The 22669-nt window shown below is 37.5% G+C and overlaps 1 protein-coding gene and 1 pseudogene across 2 annotated transcripts in view; both read right to left on the bottom strand.

The window, feature by feature from the left end:
* ADAMTS17 (ADAM metallopeptidase with thrombospondin type 1 motif 17) overlaps window positions 1–22669 on the bottom strand; it is a 489795-nt gene that overhangs the window by 310943 nt on the left and 156183 nt on the right. The gene's annotated exons all lie outside the window — the stretch shown is intronic.
* On the bottom strand, window positions 10757–21428 carry LOC140529147 (chromobox protein homolog 3 pseudogene; annotated as a pseudogene).

Here is a 22669-nt window from a genome sequence, read left to right as displayed (position 1 = left end):
AATATCCTTTTATATTACATAAAATATCCTTTTATATTTCAATGGTCAATGGTCAATATAGATACTTCTTCTAATGGTACCTATCACAAGTTGCCCATGCTTATCCATCCTGTCTGATTGTTGTCCCATACATCTTGTAAAGTAGCCCACCCAAATGCTAGTGTTTTATTCTAAATCACTCAATGATCGAAGGAATATATGGATGGAACCTCAGGGGTTGATTCCAATACTTTCATTTTATAAATGAGGAAATTGAGGCCTAAAGAAGTTCAGTAACTTTACCAGGGTCATAGAGCTAGTAAATGTCTAAGGTGGGACCTGAACACAGGTCCTTCTGTTTCCAGATCCAGCATGATACCTGCCACACCACCACGTGGGTAGCTACAGAACATAAGGAACACTGGTTTTTCTTATTTTCAAAATGGATATTATACTAATAGCACCTACCTAAGAGGGATGCTCTGAGGATGAAATGAGATAACATAAAATGCAGCATGTAAAATCCTCTATAATCTTAGCCGTTAGCTATGCTAGCTATTGTATTAGTATTTTTCTTCAAAATTCACCTTTTGAGGAATATGACAGATTTCTCTATTCTCACATTCCATACAGGGCAGCTCCATAAAAGGGAAAGTATTTGTTTACTTTAGATTTTATAACTTTCCTGCAGTGCCAAGGGGAGAAGAGAACATGTGATGAATAATTCTACTGTCTAGAGTAAATGAATGAAATGAACCCACACAATGACTCTGTTTCAACTTAATGTAATTAACGGAAGGCCCTTAGTACAGACAGTACCTTCTCTCTCTCTAGGCAGTAAATACTTTCCCTTTTGTGAAAAGTATCAATGAAATAGTCTTGCTGGGATTATTTTTCACTGGGTCAATCAAGTTCTAAAAATGAGAAATTAAATGAATTTTCCGGAGACCAAGAATGTTGTTTTCAAGAAAAAAAAGTTAGTGGTTAAGTTGATAACTAGACATCAGGGACTTTTTCTGGCAATAAAGAAAATGTTTGAGAAACATCTGTCTGAAAGAACTGAAAAAAAAAAAGACTCCTCACAATTCCATTACAGAACATACATCATACTCTTGATCTGTGTGCTTTACCATCAAAGGTATCCATGAAAAAAAAGATATCTGGGACTCAGAGCTACGCATGTCTGGTAGAAGCAAACTAATCACCACTACACACTTAGATGCACTAGAGTTATATGTTAGGTATGGGCAAAGAAACTTAAGAAAATCAACTTCTAATTTCAAGATGAGCTTAACTTTCTGGGCATTTTTCAAGAGTAAACTCAAGAAGAAGCATGGCAATGACCCATACTGCAGCTGTCTAAAGTATGGATAATTTTGACTAAACCAACAGAGTTGAAGTATTTTAAAAACTGCAAAATCATACAGAAGAGGGGTCATTTAGGGCATTATGACTTGGAGCTATCTTTGATGTCAATATTTTCTAGGTAATGATACATAGCTGTGAATCATGAAATACCATGATCTCATTACACTCAGACTTATGTCTTGCAAGGTAGATATGCAGTGAGGTTTTTTACAATTTTACAATGTGACTTATATACAAAAAATGACACATATGACATTAAGGACTAGTATACCTGAAAAGGGGTGGTACAGTGGATGATTACCTGGCCTGTAGTAAGGAAGAAATGAGTTCAAATCTGGCTTCAGAAAGTTACTACTTGTGTAACCCTGGGCAAATCACTTAACTCTGCCTCGGTTTCCTTATCTGTAAAATTAGTTGGAGAAGGAAATGGCAAACCACTCCAGTATCTTTGCCAAGAAAACCCCAAATGAGGAGTCAGAGATGATTGAAACAATTCAAGAATTGTTTCAGTGCCTGAAAAAGGGCACATGCTGCTCAGTAACATGAGAGAAAACAGTTGGAGAGTCTTAGTGATACTCTGATACTTCCAAAATATTAAAAGTAGCAAAGAAAGGGCTTCATGAGGGTTTATGGAAAGACATGGAAGAGAATCCACCAGGTAGAGAAGGCATGGAAAGATGGTGGTCTTCCCTGTCTGAAGTTACTTTGGAGTTACTTTGTTTACATTATGGAGTCAACGCATATTAAAGGGAAGCTAGGGATTCATGGAAATACAAAATCATAATGAATTCATAAATGCTGAACAAAAAAATACTCAAAGAGGTAAAGGCCAGTCTATTCTATACATTGTTTCATTTTATTGTTGGGTTGAGTTACCTTGTAGTTTTTTAGAATAACATTGCTATTTCAATTATTTTTTTAATGATTATTGGTTTTTGAAAGTACTTCCTAATGCTAGTAGCTGTATCCAGCGTAATTTTCACAAATGGATCACAGAAATGCTTACACTTGAGGTTCATTAAACTCTAGACTACACAATCAGAATCAGACTCCTCTTAAGGAAAAGTGAGTAAAATTCCAGCAACCTGGAAAGCCTGTCCAGTTTCTTTTCTGTCATCTTCCTCTCTTTCATATAAATCTTCCTCCCGATATGAATCCTTCAGTAAGAGACAATAAAATATGCTTTTTAATTTGCAATCTAACAGCTGTGAATTCATGATAGATAGATGCTTTAAAAGTTAGTTCTCATTAGCTGTCTAGTGCTAGTGGCATACGCTGAATACCATGTGATGAAATGTCTAACATTTTCCAACAAATTCTCTGAATTCAAAAATGACACAGAGAGCTCCTTGATGCATGCATAAATATGTTGAATGTGTTTTGCCAGCATTAAAACCATACCAGTTGTCCTAGTCAATTTACAAGTGTCTATGGCACTTTTATCTCTTTATTGGAAGAATTTTAGAGTCTGCAAAAGCGGCCTTTACAACAGATACTAAAGTTTTATTTGGCTGCACAGGTACAATTACAGGTACAGTTAGTCATGTTATAGGGATTTTCTATACACATCTGCACAAACTATTTTTTTTTAATAAAGAAAGAAAGCAGTTACCCTTTGTAAAAGACTGTAACTTCTTAATCCTGTGGTTTCTATAAAGCTTTTGAATGACAAAGAGAAATTGAAACATACGGGATTTGATCACAATTTCCAACCTCCCTATAGGAACCTTTTAATTTAACCTGATATGGTACTGATAAAATGAAGTCATAATAAAAAGTATTTTGCTAAACTTAAATTACTCTAAAAATCTAAGCTATTAACCCCTTATCCTAAGAGGAGTAGTGTCTACTCAGTAACTAACATTTACTAAAAATGCACTATATGTGCAACCCAACATACTAAATGCTGTTTGAAACTGACCCGAAGCTGACCTACAAGAAAGATGTAGAGAGAAAGGAGCCTTTAATGTGCTGGCACTCAAGGAAGCATTTAATGAGTGACTATTATGTGCCAGGTAAAGTGCTAGATACTGGGGATACAAATGTGCAAGCAATACAGGTCCCATCTCCTAGGAGTTTATACTTTAGTAGGGGAGAGAACATACATATATAGAAATATATGAAAAACAAATGTATCTAGATACATAAAGCATATATAAAAGGTAACCTTGAAGGGTATGGTGGGGCTGGTGAGAAGGACCTCATGAAGAAGGAGCTTAATCTTGAAGGAAACTAAAGTTATTAAGAAGTATAGTTGGAGAAACAGAGAGAAAGATGAGAGGAAGGAAGGAAGGAAGGAAGGAAGGAAGGAAGGAAGGAAGGAAGGAAGGAAGGAAGGAAGGAAGGAAGAGCATGACATACATTAAGGATCACCAATTCAAAGGTATGCAGACATGAGATGAGAGAATCATTTATGTGGAATGACAATGGCTGACAAGGAGTACATGGGGAGAAGTAATGTGTCTAAAGGTAGGAAAGGTAGAATGGTGTCAAGTTATGAAGAGTTTTAAATATCAAATAGATTCATTTATATTTGTTCCTAGAAGTAATAGAAAACCGCTGGAGTTTACAGAGTATGGAAGCACTGTGAGATAAAGCTGGGAAGGTAGATCCAGGTAGATTGTGGATCATCGGAAATGCCACGCTAGAGGATTTTTGCTGTGATGTGGCAAGCAATGGGAAGCTACTGAAAGTTTCTGCCTAGGGTAGTAACGTCAGTAGTGCATTAGAAAACAATTGTTATGACAGTAATGAGAATTAAAAACCAAAGGCAAAGAGACAAATAATGAGGTTAACACAACAGTCCAGGCAAAAGGCAATAAAGGCCCAGACTATGGTGATAGTAATGAGAACAGAAAGGAGGGGACAAATTCAAAAATTATTGGTAGGATCAAGAGGCCAACTAAGTGCACATAGTGGGTATTGAGAAAGAGGGAAAAGTTAGATAACTCTAAGGTATCTGATGTTAGTGATTAGCGATTGAAGCAGTTAGATGGTATGGCGGACTGAGCACCCTAGATAGTGTGGGGAAGAATTTAGTTCAAATCCAATCTTAGACACTGACCAGCCACCTGAAGCTGGGCAAGTCACTTAACCTCTCTCTATCTCAGTTTCCTCATCCACAAAATGAGGATAATCACAGCACCTACTCCCCAGGCTTATTGTGAGGATAAAATGAGAAATCATTCATAAAACACTTGCCTAGTTTTGTTATTATTATCATGGTTATTGTTGTAAGGGACAGTATCAGCAATAGACACAGGGTAAGTTAAGAAAAGGAATAGGTTTTAGGGAGAAGATGATAACTTTTGATTCTGGACATGTTGATTTTGAGGTTTAGTTGAGCATCCATAAAAAAATATGGCAAGAATGTAAAAATGCAGGACTGTCATTTCAAATGTGTGTTGGTGGGTGTGGGTGTGTGTAACATAGTCATTAACTGAAGCCATGGGTAGAGAGGGTTGATAGAGAATAAAAATCAAAGGACATCTTGGTGTCCTTTTTATGGAGTAGCAAGAAGTAGAAGAGCCAGTGATTAAAGCAGAGAGAATGGTCAGGTCAGAGAACCAGAAGGATGTTCCATCATAAAAGCAAAAAGGGAGAGGAGTTGATCAATAGCATCAAATGTTACAGAAAGGCCAATGGAGGGTAAGAGAAATAAGTGAAGGCCTTTGGATTTGCTAAGTAGAATATCACTGGTTGACTGGAGAAAGCATTTCTAGCAGAGTGGCAGAGCCAGAAACTAAACCACAAGGGATTGAAAAGTGAGAAGCAAACACAGAGTTTAAGCTCTGGTGTCTAGGGCCCTGATTCTCAAAGAGATTTGTTGTGCATGCTCAGGGTGCAATGTACTTTGCTATTTTGTATCATGGCACCGTGAATGTTTAAACTTGCAATACTACAAGAGAGTCAGGTGCACAGTTTCCTTTCAATTAGAGCAACCCTTTTTGTTGAGTTGTTTTTGAGTTCAAGTTCCAAAGTGCTTTGAAGTTAGTCTATATGTATAATTGGTGAGTTTTGTTTATTTTATGAATTTTATCATGCCTAACATGCTATACAAAGTAGGAAAATTTATTTCAAACAAAATAATTTATATATTTTTCTTTTGCAATAGCACAGCATCCAAAATTTCATGCCACATCTACTGAAATTTGTAGCATACTAATTTGCTATTATATACCCTTTAAAGCACTTCTGGACCTTTCTTATTGTGGAGGGGGAGAGGAGGTAGTTAGGTGATATACAGTGGATAATGTGCTGGGTCTGGAGTCAGAAGGACATAATTTCAAGTCCAGCCTTGGGCACATTAGTTGTGTAAACCTGGGCAAGTTACTTAACTGTTTGCCTCAGTTTTCTTAACTGTAAAATGAGCTTGAGAAGGAAATGCCAAACCATTCCAGTATCTTTGCCAAGAAAACCTCAAATGGAGTCACAGAGAGTCAGATATTACTGAAGCAATTCAACATGACCACAACAATAAAGGAAGGAAAGGAAACACAATAATCCCCAAGACACATAACAGGGGATGAACAAAAGGAGGGTGAGGAGTGAAGATAGGAGAAGCAAGGGAATGGTTGTTGGTTATTTTTTTAAAGAATAGTTTTTAAGTCAGATAGGAAAGAGTCAACTGAAAGTGAAGACTCAAGATGAAAGCCAGTGTGAATCTGTATTGGCTGGCTAACTTGTCTGTGTTCATTTAATGTTTCCAGTGGAATGGTAAACTAAGTGGAAACCTGGCATCAGCTACACATGGTAGCTTCAAAAGTTTTTAAACTACTGTGTGAGCACAAATTTGATGATGCTGAATTTAGCCCCATCGACCCTGGAAAAGAAACTCAATCAGAGGATTTTCTTTCATGTCTATCAATTACATTTTCAATGTTTTTCCTAAAAATCTTATTCAATTAATTGAGACTTAGAGAGCACTAGGAGTTCTTTGATGGAAGTATCATTTTTCTGTCTATAACCAACCTAAATTTCTGTTGCAGACATTTCCTTAGAGCTACTGCACAATCACCAATCCTGAACAATTTGGACTGTATTCTAAAGATCAAAATAATTTCATAGAAATTCGAGGGAATTGGGAAGGAGTGGGCCTTAGGGCGGTGGATAACCATTGATGAGGTGCCATTTTGCACAAAGGCGTCTTTGCGTTAAGTCTGAGTATCCGGCTTTGGATCCTTCTTGATGCCACACTGGCAGAAGAGCCATATTTCCCTGCCAACTCATCTGGATCAAAAGAGCCATGGCACGTTTGAACAAAAAGATTTGATAAGAACAAGCATGGCTTTGTTCTACTGCTCTTCTAAAAACTCTGAATTCCTTGGCATCTTTACCAAAGGAGGAAAAGGTCAGAAAATATTCAATTCTGTGCCAACAAAGAATCAGGCATGCAGAAACTTTCACACCTGCTACAGCCCACTGGGCTTTTCTTGCACTCAAGACTTTGGAGATATGGAAAAAGCTTAAAATTTTAGAAATCTCCTGCTTCCTATAACTACTTTGGAGCCTTACATTAATACACTTATCTTCCTCTAAGGTGGGGAGGAGGACTAAACAAAGGCATATTCCAAATGGACTTTGTAGGTGAATCTAAGGTTCTTCTGGTTACCCATATACTGCATCGCTATAATCCCACAAAGACAGAAGTCGTGGCAAAAGGCAGCTAAGTGGCTCGTCTAACAGGCAGAACTAGAGTCAGGAAGACCTGAGTTCCAATCCTGCCCTCAGACACATAACTAGCTGTGTGACCCTAAACAAGTCACAACTTCTAAATGCCTCAGTTTTCTCATCTATAAAATGGGGGTAATAATAGTACTGACCTCCAAGGACAATTGAGAGGACACATAAAGTGCTAGTGATCTGTCTGCCTTCCTTTAAGATCCAACTAAAATTCCATCTTTTACTAGAAGCCTTCCCCAATCCTTAATTCTAGTGCCTTCCCTCTGTTATTATTTCCTACTTTTCTTATATACAGTTTATTCTATATAGATATTTGTTTGCATGCCTTCTTCTCCATTAGATTGTAAGCTCCTTGACGGCTGGGTATGTTTTTTTGCGTCTTTTTGTATCCCTGGCACTTAGCACACTGCCTGGCACGTAGTAGGCTCTTAATATATGTTTACTGATTGCTTTATAAACTTTAAAGGACGATGTAAATGCTGTTACTGTTTATTATCATAAGAACAGCCATCTTTCCTCAGGAAGAACTATAGAGAAAAGCGACAGTCACTCTTCTTATATTCAATTTGTTGTTGCGTTCGTCCTTCGTAGCTCTCCAAATTTGGATGACGTATAAATTGAATATGCTCTTCAGATTGCATATCAAAAAGAGAATACTCTGAAAGGTGTATCAAATAGGAAAAAGTACAATGAAGAGGCACTGAGGCATTTCAAGATAACGTTACTAGAAATGGATCTAATTAATGCAAACAAATAATGCTTTTGATTTTTTGGTAATACTTTATTTTCAATGGATGTCATCTGGGGAGAAAATACCACTATTTCAAAAGCTATTTATACATATATAAATTATATCAAAGAAGAGAACATATTCTTGCAATTTTTAAAAATAGAAGTAATGGAATTGAGTTGATATGTCTGTCACGTGGTTCAACCAGTTTCTTTTTCTTTCTGTTGCATGAAAAACTAAATTCTGAGGCCCAAATGCAAATGACAGTAAATGTTGCTTTTGCAACATTATATAGGATCTGCACTAATTTTTCACCCCTTCTATAATTCAAGCAAAAACCTGTAAAGACAAGCCTTCCAGAAGACTTTTGTTTAACAAGCTAGAAAACCTTCTCTGTATGATTATGTACATGAGCAGTAGATGGCAGCTTTGAACCCTCTCTGTAGTCAGTCCCCGGGGGCCCAGCAACAGGATCACAACAGTTTTATTTCATCTTAAAAAGAATACACAAGTCATAAAGCCCAACGGCCAAAATGGAGGCTAAAGAAATAACATTTCATTTATCATCCTGCAAAGACCCAACCAACTCTAAAGATTTGAATCTAGTATTCTGTCAAAGAAGGCCTTTATAATTATTAGCTATTTAAATGTTAGCTATTATTATTATTCAATTAGTATTTATGTGCATAACACTCTCTATGAGGCACAAGGGGGAAGAAAATTGCAAAAGAAAAACAATATATAGTTCCTGTCCTCAAGGATCTTACATTCTTCTTGGCCAGGTAAGACTAATATCCATAAGAGAAATAAGTAAAACGTCAACACAGCATAGTTGGATAGAAAGCCCCAGTAAAGTACCTTGTTCAATAAAGACGTTGCTATAACTGACTGCATTTGTGAGACACTAATCCAAGTTATGGAATTTCAAAGGAGGAGATAAAAATGTAGACTGGAAGAATCAGGCTGAACACACTGAGGAGATAGGTCTGTACGTGGACTTTGAAGGATTAAAATAGATAGTGAGAAGGGAAAAGAATTATTTGCAATAGGCTGGCCATCCTAAGTAAAGAAAAGTTTAACGTTAAGAACAGGATTAGTGCATTTAGGGCACAGTGAGGAGACTGAGCTGGCTGGGTTTCATGTATAAAATGCTAGGAAATAAAGGTGAATGGGGAAGACAGGGTGAAAATATGGAAAGCTTTGAATGTCAGTTTGAGGAATTTCCAAATGGGGATATTTAAATTGGACTTGACCAAGCAGCCTGAAAGAATAGGGAGAAAATAGTGTTGCCTTGATTTTACATTCAACGTATATAATGAATCAGTTTATCAAAACATCCATCTGCATAAATACCTCTTTCCCACATTTCCAAGTTTAATTGAAAATAGATGAGGACTCTGTGGCTTGCCTTTCTCTTCGATTGGCTCATTGTTTTACACCCTGCTCTTATATCTCTAAGCTAAACTATGAGTCCTTTTGTTGGTTTCCCACTTAGTCAGTAGAAATTTTCCTATAATTCCAAAGGTTTTTGCTTATAAATAGCACTAACTAAGCCTTCTTACATAGGGCACTCATTTTAAAGTTTTCAGGGATACTTAACAAATAACTGAAATAGATCTAAGCTGGTTCATCTGAGTGTGAGTATTTATACAGTTCTGTGATGTTGTGAGAACGATAGAACACAGGAGCCTTAATGCAAACAGTTCAGTCAAAAGCAAAGGCAGAGAATCTCTCCTATGCTATTAGGGCCACTGCAAAGTCAACAAAAGAAATGAACCTGCTGCCTACTTTGTCACTGCAAGATAAACGACAACATAAGACTAATTCCATCTTACTTAAACATAAAGGTTTTCCTAGAGGAAAGCAGAAGGAAAACATCAGAAAAATTCTAACATACTCCAAAGCGCCCATGGAATGCTGATTTGAGGGAAATGTTTGCTGATCTGCATCATTCCACTTACCAAGGTTCACAAGCTCAGGGCCATCCTTGCCTCCTGAGTATCCCTCATGCCCTACTTAGAGTTATACAAGTTTGTTGATTCTCCTCAATGTATCTCATGCTAGTTTTAATTAAGCTACCTTAGTCCAGGTCCATCACACCAGTAGATCACCTTACTATTGCAGAAGCCCCATTTTTGGTTTCCTGCCTCTAGTTTCTCCTCTCTCCAATTTCATCTTCCACAGAACTGCTAACAGATTCTCATAGCCCACTGATCTGACGATGTAGGTCCGCATAATTCCCTTAACTCAATAAGCTTCAATAGTACCTGACTCTAGGATAAAATATCAACTACTCTGGTATTTAAAGTTTTTAGCAAAATCTTATTTTCCAGGCCTCCCACACATTAGGACTTCTTACGCACTCTATTCTCATGGCTTCAGCCAAACTGGTTTATTGTTTTGTTCCCTTTATACAACATTTTATTGCCTCCATGCTTTTGTATAGGTTGTCCCCTGATACCTAGTACAGTTATCCCTTCCCCTCCAGGGGGTTAGGGACACAGCACCTCCACAATTTGGAAAATCCCTGTAAAATTTTTTGGCCTTCCCTTTGTACCAGAGAAAAAATTTGAGTTTTTCTTTTTCTTTTATGGGGTGTTTATGGTACCTTAAAAGATAAAATATATTGATATTATATATTATACATATATATTTTATGCATTTCTGAGTTTCTAAACCTTTTTTCTGTGTTGTCTAATGGCTTGTTTGTTGTCATCTGTAGTTTCTGCAAAACTCCCCCAATATTTCCATTTAATCTCTTATGCCAACCTGTGTTTTAGTGAAACCTCAATGAGGAAATTCAAGATGTAGAAGACATAACTGTGTTCCCTCTCCTTACCTCATCCTGCATCAAATTCAGCTCAAGTGTTATTTCTTTTTTTTTTAAATTTTATTTTATTATTATTATTTTTTAATATTTAACAATCAATGCCATAAAATTAAGATTTTATCCCCCCACACCTACCCCCACTACTCCCCTCCCTCCCCATGACTGCATACAATTCTGTATAGGTTCTACATATACTTTCCTATTGAGTACATTTTCACTATAGTCATGCTATGTAATTGAACTAAAATAGATGGAAGAAATCGTATAACAAATCAAAACATGATACACAAAAACACACACACACACAAACATGATCTGCTACATTCTGTGAATGACTTCCATATTTCTTTCTCTGACTGTGGAAGGCATTTTGCCTTAGAAAACCACCACTGGGATTTTTTTTTTTAATAAGTTCTTGCGTTATTACGAAATTCCAAGTCTACCAGAAAAAACTCTCGCACACTGTGGTTGTTGCTGTGCACAAATCAAGTGTTATTTCTTTCAAGAGACATTTCCTGATCCTTGCTACATTGCCTCCCACTTTGCTTTTATTTTGTACATACAACATACATATTACTTATCTGTGTATCCCTATAGTTGAATATATGCCCCTTTAAAACAGGAACTGTCTTGCTTTTGAATTTGTATCATCAACACCTTATACAGTACTTAGCACACAGATGTTGTAGAGTCTTAGTAATTGGTTAATACTGGGAAATTTTATTAATAGTTTTTACTTTTTACTTTTCAAGAAGCTTTACATCTCCTTCCTTCACAGAGAGCTGGAAGGGATTCCAGGAATCACATAATCCAAGTTTTGTACTTTTGAAGATGAAAGTGTCTTTTAAAAGTAAGAGATAAGTGGTTACCAGGGTGATGACAAAAAGGTCTTCTGAGCCAACAGGCTGGCTCACATTTGAGAATTTCTATTTTTTTCATATTGCTATTATAATTCTATGTAAGAATCTGACAGGAAAATAAGTGTGTAACAGACAGTATTAATTTAGAGAACTATTTAGTACAAACACTGACAATCTGAGCAGCATACAAAAGCCTCACTCCAACCCCCAGGTTGAATAGAAAGCCCTGTAAAGTAGCTTGTTCAATAAAGACTTGTTGATATAACTAACTGCATTTGTGAGACACTAATCCAAGTTATGGAATTTCAGAGGAGGAGACAAAAATGTAGGCTGGAAAAATCAGGCTGAACTCACTGAGGAGATAGATGTTTAGCTGGACTTTAATTTGACTGATGTCCAAAGTGGTACAAGGCAAAAGTAAATAGATGAGCTTCTTCCTAAGGCCCTGAAGATCAAATTCAAGTATAAGCCAAACTCTTCCCCCTCCCCCCAAAATGAGGTCTTAGGTTCAAGGCCCATTTCAGATAATACCCATTTCACCAACTAAGACTTCAGGACTCATGAAACTAATATTAAAGCAGAAACAAAATAAAAAGGGATCATTAACCACAGCAGAGATAAAATTAAGTGGATCATTCTTCCACGGATTATGATGAACCCAAGTAAAGATCTCATTGAGACAAAGTTAACATAATTGACTATAATGAAACTTATTTGTGGATTTCAAATATCCAAACCTTCTGAAATTTCTTTTAATTTTTTTTAACTCCTTTGCATATGTATAATCCAGAGTTGGATATAGGCTAAATTCTAACAGTTTACTACAATTCCATAGGAGCCTTAGTGTGACATAATCCATGTGTTGCCACAGCGCTGAGTGAGAAGCCAGTCTTGACACTAGGGATCTTTATTTTTTTGTAAAGGAAGAATATAAAACTATTTCTTGACCACTGCCCACCAGTATTTACAATAAAGTAAGCAATGTATAGTTGTATAAGATTACAATGACTACAAAGTTGGTTTTTTTTGCCTGACTCCCATGGAGCCAAGTGACCCAAATACTCAAAAGGCTGGTGCTACACTGAAGGGATGAGTTGGGATAAAGAAGGAAAAACGTGCACATCAAGAGTATAGAAGACTACCTAACATGGGTATGTCTTCTTCCCAATTTATGCGTATAGTTAGGAAAACATAACCCCCACCCTCAAATATCTGCCCTTTGGGCAGAATATGTACATTCCAGCAGATGAGGATGTTACTATATGATTAAGAGAGGATCCTTTGGTTAGTAAAATAAGATGGGATACCCCTACTTTCTGAAGCAGGAAGTCCAAGTTTTTCTTTTTTAAAAAAATTAAGGCCAAAACAGTTCTGTTTTAACATTTTAGATAAATGTTCAAATAAGTTCTGGCAGCATTTACCCATGCACATTTCTAACCTAGGATTGGGCAACATCAAGGATTGAGATGTTGGACCCCTGGGGAGGTTGCCAACAAGCATGGCCACCCTTCCACAAGTCCCAGCAGATGGGGTTCTTGTCCAGCCAGATCTGACAAACAAGGCTTTGGGGAGAAGATCCTTTTTGGATAATAAAGGTGAGTTGTCCTTTGCATCCAGAGGGAAGATGTTCACCACCACCTTAAGAGGGCCCAGACACTGAGCACCATACTACTGTGAACACTCCAGCAAGGTTGCAAAGTGCCCACAAAAGCATTCTGTTCTGTTCAAAAACAGTTAGTGTTTGGAAAAGTGAAGGCAGCACATTTTCTGCCAGTTAAGAGGAACAGGCTTATCAGCTCTCCAGAACCAAGCAATAATGGGAAATGACTGCCAATAGATTTACCTCTAGGTGTAAAATGCAGCTTGTATTAATAAATTGGGCTTCAAGCGAATGTCAAAATTCTACACGGACACAACATTGTCTTGGACAGCTAACCTTAGGCATATATGGGGGCTAAACATTTCTTAGGATTCAGAGTAGTGACTACAGAAGGTATTAATCAGTATTTATAAAAGTTTTTCTCTATCGTGGAGGAAAATATCAAATGCTGTCTTCTGTGATAAATGTTAAATAAATGCAGAAAGCTTGTATTTACTTGTTCAGTTACCAGTGCTATTGATGCAAAGTAAAAACCAGCCCAAACAAAAAACAAACCAAAACAAAACAAAAACCTGCTTTAAAAACCAACCCATCTCAGTCCCACTTTAGATGTAGATGGTGCTCACGTGGGTAACAAGTGAAAGAATGGAACAAATATCCACATATACACACACACACACACACACACACACATACGTGTATATACATATATGTATATATATATATATTTTTAAAAGCAATGTAAATGATTTTTGTGCTTCATTTTCAGGAGAGGAGTGGCAAGTCAATCGCTCCTTGTAAAAGACGATGACTATCTGAGGACATTTCATGTTTACTGCTTTGTCCAGTACCAAGTTGGCCTCATCAGAATCTTTCCACTTCACGAGCAGCATCCGCTCTCCACTGCTGTCTATAACACCAGTGATTCTCTCTGTGTCAAGTCCCGGAGCAAAGCCTGGCAGCGTGCGACTCAGGCTTCTTTGACTTGCTATCTATCATCTGACTCACTGTCAGACAAAGACTTTCTCTTGGCTCCTTCTTTTTCTTTACCAGCCTTCTGAGAATTCAGAAACGCTTCAATAAACTCTGGACAATCCAAGTTTCCTTGGGTTCCCATGTGTTGTCAGCATCTGTAAAGCCTTTCCATTTTAAGAAATATTCCACTTTCCCATTCACTATTTGCGGGTCCAACACCTTCTCCACCACAAACTCCTCAGGTTCCACTTCCTCCACTCTCTTACTCTTTCCCCTTCTGTTTCTTTCCCATCTTTTGCAATGTAGTTTTATTGGAAACCAATTTTTATTGAAAACTTGAAGAGCTTTTACATGGCAGCCACAGTCCCCAGGGAGGAGGACAGGACTGAGGGTGAGGGTACCGAGGGCAGCTGTGGCTGCAGTTGACACTAGGGATCTTTAGTGAATTCTAAACAAATCACAAAGAGAAGGAAACAAAGACTTGGACAGTGGAAAAAGCTCAAGATTTGGAGTTCAGAGGACCTGTGTTGGAATCCTGACTCAGTTTACTGCCTGTTAGATCTGGAACAATCACTTCCCATCTCTGGGACTCAGTGGTCTTCATCCACAGGTATGAGGAGCTGTATTAGATGACCCCTCAGGTCTCTTCCAAGCTCTAAATCTATGATCCTGTGATCCTAAGAAAAAGTTTTAAATTGGATTTGTTTCAAAAGAGAAAGAGAAGAAAACACATTACACAAAAAGCCATAACCTACGTGTTGAGGCATTTATCCAATCAAAGGATATTTTATAAACTTAGTTTTCACGTCATTGTGCTTAGTTACTCCATCAAAGCAGAGTACACCTGATCTTAAAAAAAAAAATCCTTTAAAGCTGCTAATCAACCAACAGGATTTTAAAATGAAAGACTTTGTTATACCCAAAAACATTCATTTGAAAGAAAATTATGTATACTTTCAAGAGCAGGTAAAAAGCATACACAATGAAAAAAAGGTTAGATAGCAAAGTAGATAAAACAACAGAAAAAGCGAAATACATTATACACATTAACACCTCCCAACACAGGTGGCTTTTGTTCTGCCTTAGGACTCAATGAGGTTAGCCCCCAGAGCAAAAAGGGTAAGAATTTTCAGAGGGAGAACAAAGAAAAAGGATGTACATTCAAAGGTAGAATTTGGAACAGTTCCACTTTCTCTCCTCTCCTTCTACCCCCAAACCTCTCTTGACATCAAAAAGAAGTATAAAATTGAAACACTTACAATCAGAAAACAGATGGAGAGTCAGAGCATCCTAGGGGGAATGTAATCCAAAACAGTCTTAAGAATAAATACTTCCTTTGGGGTAATTTAAGTCCTTTGCTATCTGAACTACCCCACGGCTCATTATTTCCAGCTCTCAATATGCATGTTCTTTAGAGGCACATATTGTTTTAAATACTGGAACTATAAATATATGCCCTTTATCACACTGTTAAATATCTTGCATGTAGTAGATGTTTAATAAACAATTGCTGAAGGAATGACTAAATGAACAAAGGGATACAATAAAATCCTGAAGGCACAACTACCAATTCTTAGGCAAGCCAATAAAAAAGTTTAATTTTAAACTTCAATACAAAGCCTTTTGTCAGTGACCTTTACATCATCTTTTCCAGTTGATTTTTATTTCACTGGGGTAAATTTTCAAGTGTGGCTAAGCCACTGAAATCCTAAAGCTAATAGCTCTCATCCAATAAGATCCTCTACATCACATGTTCTGTGCTGGTTGTGATAGAAAAGAATTCCACTTAGTTATTCATGCATGACCTTGTTTCCTTCCCTCAGACTAGGCTGGCTATCTGTAATCAAGCCATATTTTTCCAAGTGTTACCCCATCTGATCTCCAATTCTGGGTTATGAGACTTTCTCCAGAACTGAAGTTAAACTTTAAATAATTTCCTGGAGTGTACAGAGACTGTTAGAAATCACTTGTTTTGTTGGCCACTTTCCAGGCTTTCCTGACCTGACTAAACCTTGTAAAAAATGTCTGCTATTGTCTGTTGCTACTTCCTTTCATACTTTTGGATGTACATTTTTTGGCCCTAAACACATCCATAAGTTTGTTATGTAATTTTATAACAATTACCAGAGGAATTGTATAATAGTACACTCTTCAATTTTTCCTTTGAGTCTAATTTTGTAGTCAGAAGTAGAGGCAAAAAAAAATTTGTCATTATTCCCATTTCTTTTTCTTCCTTTTAAAAATTCATTACCGTTGCTCTACAGATAACATACATTTGGCCCCCAGTTCTCATTTAGTGGTCAAAAATGAATTAAGGTGTATTTACTTATGCTTGGACAAATTTAAGCTTTAGTACTTGCTTTTCTGTAGCCTAAGCAAAGAAAGGGGGGTGGGGTTAGATCTAAGGAAATGAGATTAAAACAACATGCTTGGTCAATGGATGCCATGGTCAGACACAATTCAAATTGTCACTAAAAATCTTCTTAGTTAATACTTTTCTTGAATTAGGAACAAAGGAATAGGATTGGATCTCAATCATGTCTTATGTTCCCACAATCCCCACTTATACCAAGACTGTCAGAAGTGGGAGCTGGATCTTCCCCCTTAGTCCAGCTGATAAAGTCAGTTGTTTTAGGCTCTTTTCCCTTCTTCATTCTCCCCTCCTATCCAGTCAATTATTTGCTAAATCCTCTTCATTCTACCTCCACAACATCTGTCACATTTGTCCCCTCTCTCGATTCATGGGGCCACCATTAATTAGCCCATGCTGTCATTCTATCTCTTCTTTATTGTTATAGCTTCCCAACTGGTTATCCCACTGCTAGTATCTCCTGCCCTAACAACCCAACCTCTGCATGACTTCGCAAGGAATCCAAGGCCAAGTCACTCGTTTGCTAAAACAAACAAACAAAAACAAACCAAAAAAGAAAAAAACCAACCGAACCAAATCAAACCCCAAACCACATACATCTTCAAGGAGTTCCTATGACTTCTAAAGTAAAATGCAAACTCTTCAGCCTGGCACTTAAACTATTATACATAAAATAGCATAACAAAATGACACGGGCAGAAAGTTTAAGACAGGGTATATTTGAAAGCAGGTATAGTCTTGTTTCCTTTCTTCTGTGCATCATTTTAATGACACGACAGTAATAATAATAGCTAGCACTGATGTAGCACTTACACATATTATTTCATCATCTGATGTCTGCAACAACCCTGAGAGGAAGGTATAATTTAATAATAATATATTATATATTAGCATGCATTAATATATAATATTAAATATAATTGATAATATGATATGATGCAATGCAATGTAATATAACATAACATAATATAATATTGGAGATAATTCCCCATTTTACAAAGGAGGAAACTGATAAAAAAGAGGTTAAAAAAGAGTCATATAGCTAGTAAATTTCTGAGGCTGGATTTGAACTTGGGTCTTCCTGATTCCAGAGCCACTGCTCTATCTCCTGTAGCTTCCTCTTACGATTGGACTTTTTTTTGAACCAGTTCACAGATTTAAGAGAGAAGTGGCTTAGCTAGACAGCAGTTGATCTAAAAAAAAACGATGTAGTATCTTTACTATCAAAGATTACTAGCTCAAAATGTCCCCTTACCACTCTTCTCACACAATCATACCAACTTCCTACTGGTTTCACATGCCTCAAAACTTTGAGCCTCATAACTCCCAAACAGTAGCAAGGAGTGATTCCAGAACCCTTTCCTGACATTTGTTTGGCAAGTGGGGGAGGGTGGTGAGCTGGACATTAAGTTAAATTCAGATCGTTGATGTGTCTGTTTATGAACAAATTTGACTGCTCTTACCAGCTTAATCAAAAAACCTGGTTAAATTCAATGAATATGATTTTGAAAACCACCTAGTGAGGACTCACTTTTTACAAGACATTGTGATAGATGCGGAGCAGACAAAGATAAAAAGGAACAGGCTCTTCCCAGAAAGACCTTCAAGTCTTAAAAGAGAAGATACGCGCACAGATCCTTACGATACAAAAGAGATTAGGACAGAGGCAAAAGATAGTTGATATGAACTGGGAAAGTTACATGAAAGAAGAGAAACCTTGAATCGAGCTCTGAAGGAAGAGAAAGCAATTCATTTTATGGCTGAGAGGCAGCCTGTAAGAATTCATGGCAGTAGAAGAGGAGAGGACAACACTGGGAAACAGCTGGTAGTGCAATAAAAAGTATGTGAAGGCTGCAAAAGTATATTGTAGACAAAGGAGTATGTGCTTTTAAACTATAAACAAAAGTGAGCTATTAAAAATGTTTGAACAGGAGAGTGCCGTGCATAGGACATGGGGCCTGGAGTCAAGAGACAGGATTCAAATCCATTCTCAGATATCTAGAAGTTGCGTGACTTAGTGCCCCCATCTGTAAAGTTGGGATAATAATAGCACCCAACTCCCAGGGCTGTTGTGAGGATTAAATGAGATAATATTTGCAAAGTGCTTTCCAAATCTTAAAATGCTATATAAATGCCAGCTATTACTAGCAATACGAATAATAATTACTATTAGTTCAGCCCTTTGACATGTCAATGATCATAATAATAGCACTTTATAGTTACAAAACCTTTGGAGAAACATTTTCTCAGTTTATGCTGCAAAAATGGTGTTAGAATAGATAGTAAAGGCATTTTGCACATGAGGAAAACTGTATTAGTGAAGTTAGGCAACTTGACAAAGGTCACAAACTGGTAAATAGCAGAGGTGAGATTAGAATCCAGATTTTCAGAGTCTAAATCCAGTCCTCTTTCCTTTAGACCCTTAATGAATGAGTTGGTTAGTAGAATATAAGCTACGTGACGGCATGAAGATCTCACTTTTTTATTTTTGTACTTGGATGCTGTTTTAGGTATTGCTTTGCCCTGGTGACCTTAAGGGTTTCATTAGACTGCACTCTAGTAATGGTTTTTAAGCTTATGCATAGCCCTTAGTCATGGAGATCTGGAACTTCGACAGGCAAGTGATATGGTATTTTGAAAGTACTGATTAAGGAGATTGTTCTTGTTATGACCTAGGGGTATATGGTGTGGTATTTTCTGCTACCCATTAAGGATGCGCTGTGCTAGGGAAGACCCTAGCCTGGGACCCCTTGATTGTGTAAACAAGTATTTTGAGGAATGCTACTGAACGAAATGATACATGCTATGTGCCATATAACATGCTGAGTGTTATGAGATATGCTTAAGGGTGCTGCTATGAATGTCATGCTTTGCTTTGTTAAACAATGTTTAGTTTATGTGATTGGACCCTAAAAATTATTCACAGCAGCTGTCCTCAGGTGTGCTGCCATGACTGGCATTATATACTGCAGGAAGGCCAGGAGGACTTATAGGCTTACCTAGTTCCTTTATGGATGCTGAAGGGAATATTGTTTTAGTTAGAAAGGATGAATTTCATAAATTGAAGAATTAGTCCTACCTCTCCCACATCCATTTTTTCAGGGATATTTTGACTCCCTATATGGTGAAGTTAAATCTCTTCCTATGACTTGCATCTCTGTGCCAGTGGGTTGGGTGGGAATCTAGTAGGTTTGTTCCTGCATGCCCTGTTAAGATCTAGTGGCAGGCTAGGGAGGGTGCTGGATAGCAAAAAAAGCTGGAAGTTTTAAACTGGTTATATAATTGATCAACTAAACAAGACCATATCTCCTTAAGAATAACCTGCTTCAGAAGCTCTTAGGGCTAAGCTCTTGGAAGTTTGTTTCTGATGGGAAATAGATTGTTAAAGGGGATGCACATCAATTGAGAAATGGCTGAACAAGTTGTGGTATTTAATTATAGTATAATAGTATCATGCTATAAGAAATGAGGAGCAGGACGATTTGAGAAAAACCTGGAAAGAATTATATGAACTGATGCAAAGTAAAGCAAGCAGAACCAGGAAAACACTGTACATAGTAATAGCAATATTGTATGATGATCAAGTGTGAATGGCTTAGCTATTCCCTGCAGTACAATGATCCAAGCTAATTCTGAAGGACTCATGATGAAAAATGCTATTTACAGCCAGAGAAAGAACTGATGGAATCTGGATGCAGAATTAAGCATACTATTTTTCACTTTTTTTGTGGTTTTATTTTTCGTCTGTATCTTCGTTCACAACATGACTAATATTGATAACTAAACAGTAATTGTTTCTCTTTTACCCAGGAACCCTGAGGGTCTTCCCCTCCCAGTTTGATTTATTTTTTTTATTAAAGGGGTCCTCTCTTGAGTAACTTAAAGAAGCCTATTCACTGAATGGGTGTATCTCACTCAAAGCGAGACTGTGATAAGACCTTAGCCTCAAAGGGCCAGGGTCTCCCATTGCATTCTGGACCATCTTCAGTTATCTTGATGAATATCAGGTCACTGGACCCAGATGGCTCTGGAGAAGAAAGTGAGGCTGGTGACCTTGCACAGCCCTCCCTCATTCAAATCAAGGTCAACTGCAAGTCATGTCATCATCTTGATGTCATGGTCCTCTTCAAGAATGAAGTACAAACACACAACAAATATGGAAATATGCTTTGCATTATTGCACATGTACAACCTATATCAAATTACCATCTCAGAGAGGGGAGAGGTGGGTGACAGAGGGAGAGAATTTGGAACTCAACATTTTAAAAATGAATGTCAAAAATTGCCTTTACATGTAATTGGGAGAAAATAATTTTTTTAAAAAAGTAAATAGTTGGTTACTGTTATCCTTCTCCCATTTGTTCCAGATTAGATGGATATACTTTTGAAGCATGAACAAAAGGTAGGCCTCCTTGAGCCTAAAGTAGACTCCAAAGGTACTGCTCTCTCAGGTGATTCTGCTTGTAAAGGATTGGATCTGCTTTGGCTTTGTGTAGGCTAGAGTTATGAATTTTGTTATTAAAATATGTGGTTGAGAAGAGAGGGATTGATACCTATGCCTGGTTAGAAAACACCAGGGGAGGAAGAAGAAAGGGAGAGCAGGTGATTTTCTAGGAGACTCAAAAAAGAGAATAGAAAGCAGGGTTAGGGGAAGAGGACAAGAGACAAATTGAAAGCAAAGAGATTATAAGCCCTTTACTTTTGCTTCCAGATAAATAAATATACACATACATACATACATACATACATACGTATATACGTATACACACACACACACACACACACACACACACACACACATCTGTTTGGAAGGAGGGCTGTTGTTCAAGTCTACAGAATCACAGAATTTGAGAGCTGGAAAGGACCCCAGCAGCCATTATTCTAACTTGTACACAAAGAAATCCTCACTTCAGCATACCTGACAAGTGGTCAGTGGGCCTCTGCTGGCCAGTTTTCTGTACCTGGGTGCTCTTGTCAAATGGCTTCTGGCTTCCTTGTGACCTCCTAACCAACGTATAATCTGGCAATATCATTGCTGTTCTCACTTTAAGGTGGGTAACTGTGATCAGCTATGATGACATTTTTATTCGTTGGAAGCATGCCCTGTGTATTATTCCCTGTGGCTGTTTTATGTACTCGTCCTTAGAACTGAGGTCTTTACTATTAAGCATGAAATATAGTCTCAGTCCCAGTATAGCCACAAGAGCAAGACTAAGGTATAGAATGACTTAGCATTATTTATTTTGCCCAGGCCTTGGGCCCTAAGAGGCTAATTAGGCTGCAGGGCATTGGCTGTCTTAAGCACGTGTCACCCTTCAAGGAAAGATGGAATGGGAATAGGAACAATTCTCATATGAACCAGCAGGGAGAGTCACTCTTTGGGTTTTGTAAACTTTTTACAAACTTTTTGCAAACTTTTTAATAAACTTTTTATTTTTTTGCAGAGTAGTATTCTTATGGACCTGGGCACAACCATGTTCAGCAGGGACCAATATATCCTTGCCGTTCATTTGAAAGAGTCAGAGACAGAGAAAGAGAGAAATACACTGATTCATTACAGGTTCTCTTTGAATTTTAAGGGTTTGTTCCTCTTTGTCTTTCGCTATACTCCTGTCTACTTATTTATAACTAACATCCCCTCAGGATTCAGTAAAAATTAGGTTATTTTAGAGACAAAAAAAATCCATTACAAAACTGCCCAAAGCCAGTAAGCAAGATTTAAATTCAGCAGGATGCTCCTGAGGGTAAACAATGCCAGGCAGTGATGGGGCAGAGGACAGAAAGAGGTGGAAAATGAATAAATTACTAGATCCCAGTGAGGGCAGCAAATTCTGTCCAGGCGGATCACACCCTAAGTGGATCAATAAGCTAGACAAGGCTCTAACTGTTCCTGATGGTATTAAATTGGGAGTACCAATACCAATTCCTTTCACTCAGCAGGCTCCCAACCTGGTGCACCTCTACTCTCTTGCCTTCAGAAGGTTTGGGGACAGTTTCTCCCTCCTGTATATTATCCTGTGGTCATTCAGTCCCTCCTACTAGCTGGAAAAAAACAGCCCTGTTTCCAGGAAGGTGATATATTCATATTAGCAAAATATGCTAAAAGTGAGCTTATAAATGTGCCTCTTCAAAAAGAGGGTTTAAAAATGCCTCATTGATTCAATCTTTCCAAATCATGAACTTGTCTTTGGTGGCAATTCTCCCCCATCCTAAAATATATAATTATCATCTGGACACCTGGCATATAATCTTTTAATAGGTGTTTTTAATAATT

Source organism: Notamacropus eugenii, chromosome 1 (assembly GCF_028372415.1).
Source record: "Notamacropus eugenii isolate mMacEug1 chromosome 1, mMacEug1.pri_v2, whole genome shotgun sequence".
In the NCBI taxonomy this organism is placed as follows: Eukaryota; Metazoa; Chordata; class Mammalia; order Diprotodontia; family Macropodidae; genus Notamacropus; species Notamacropus eugenii.
Note: the sequence above shows the minus strand (reverse complement) of the source record. Positions and strands in the feature narration are given on the sequence as shown.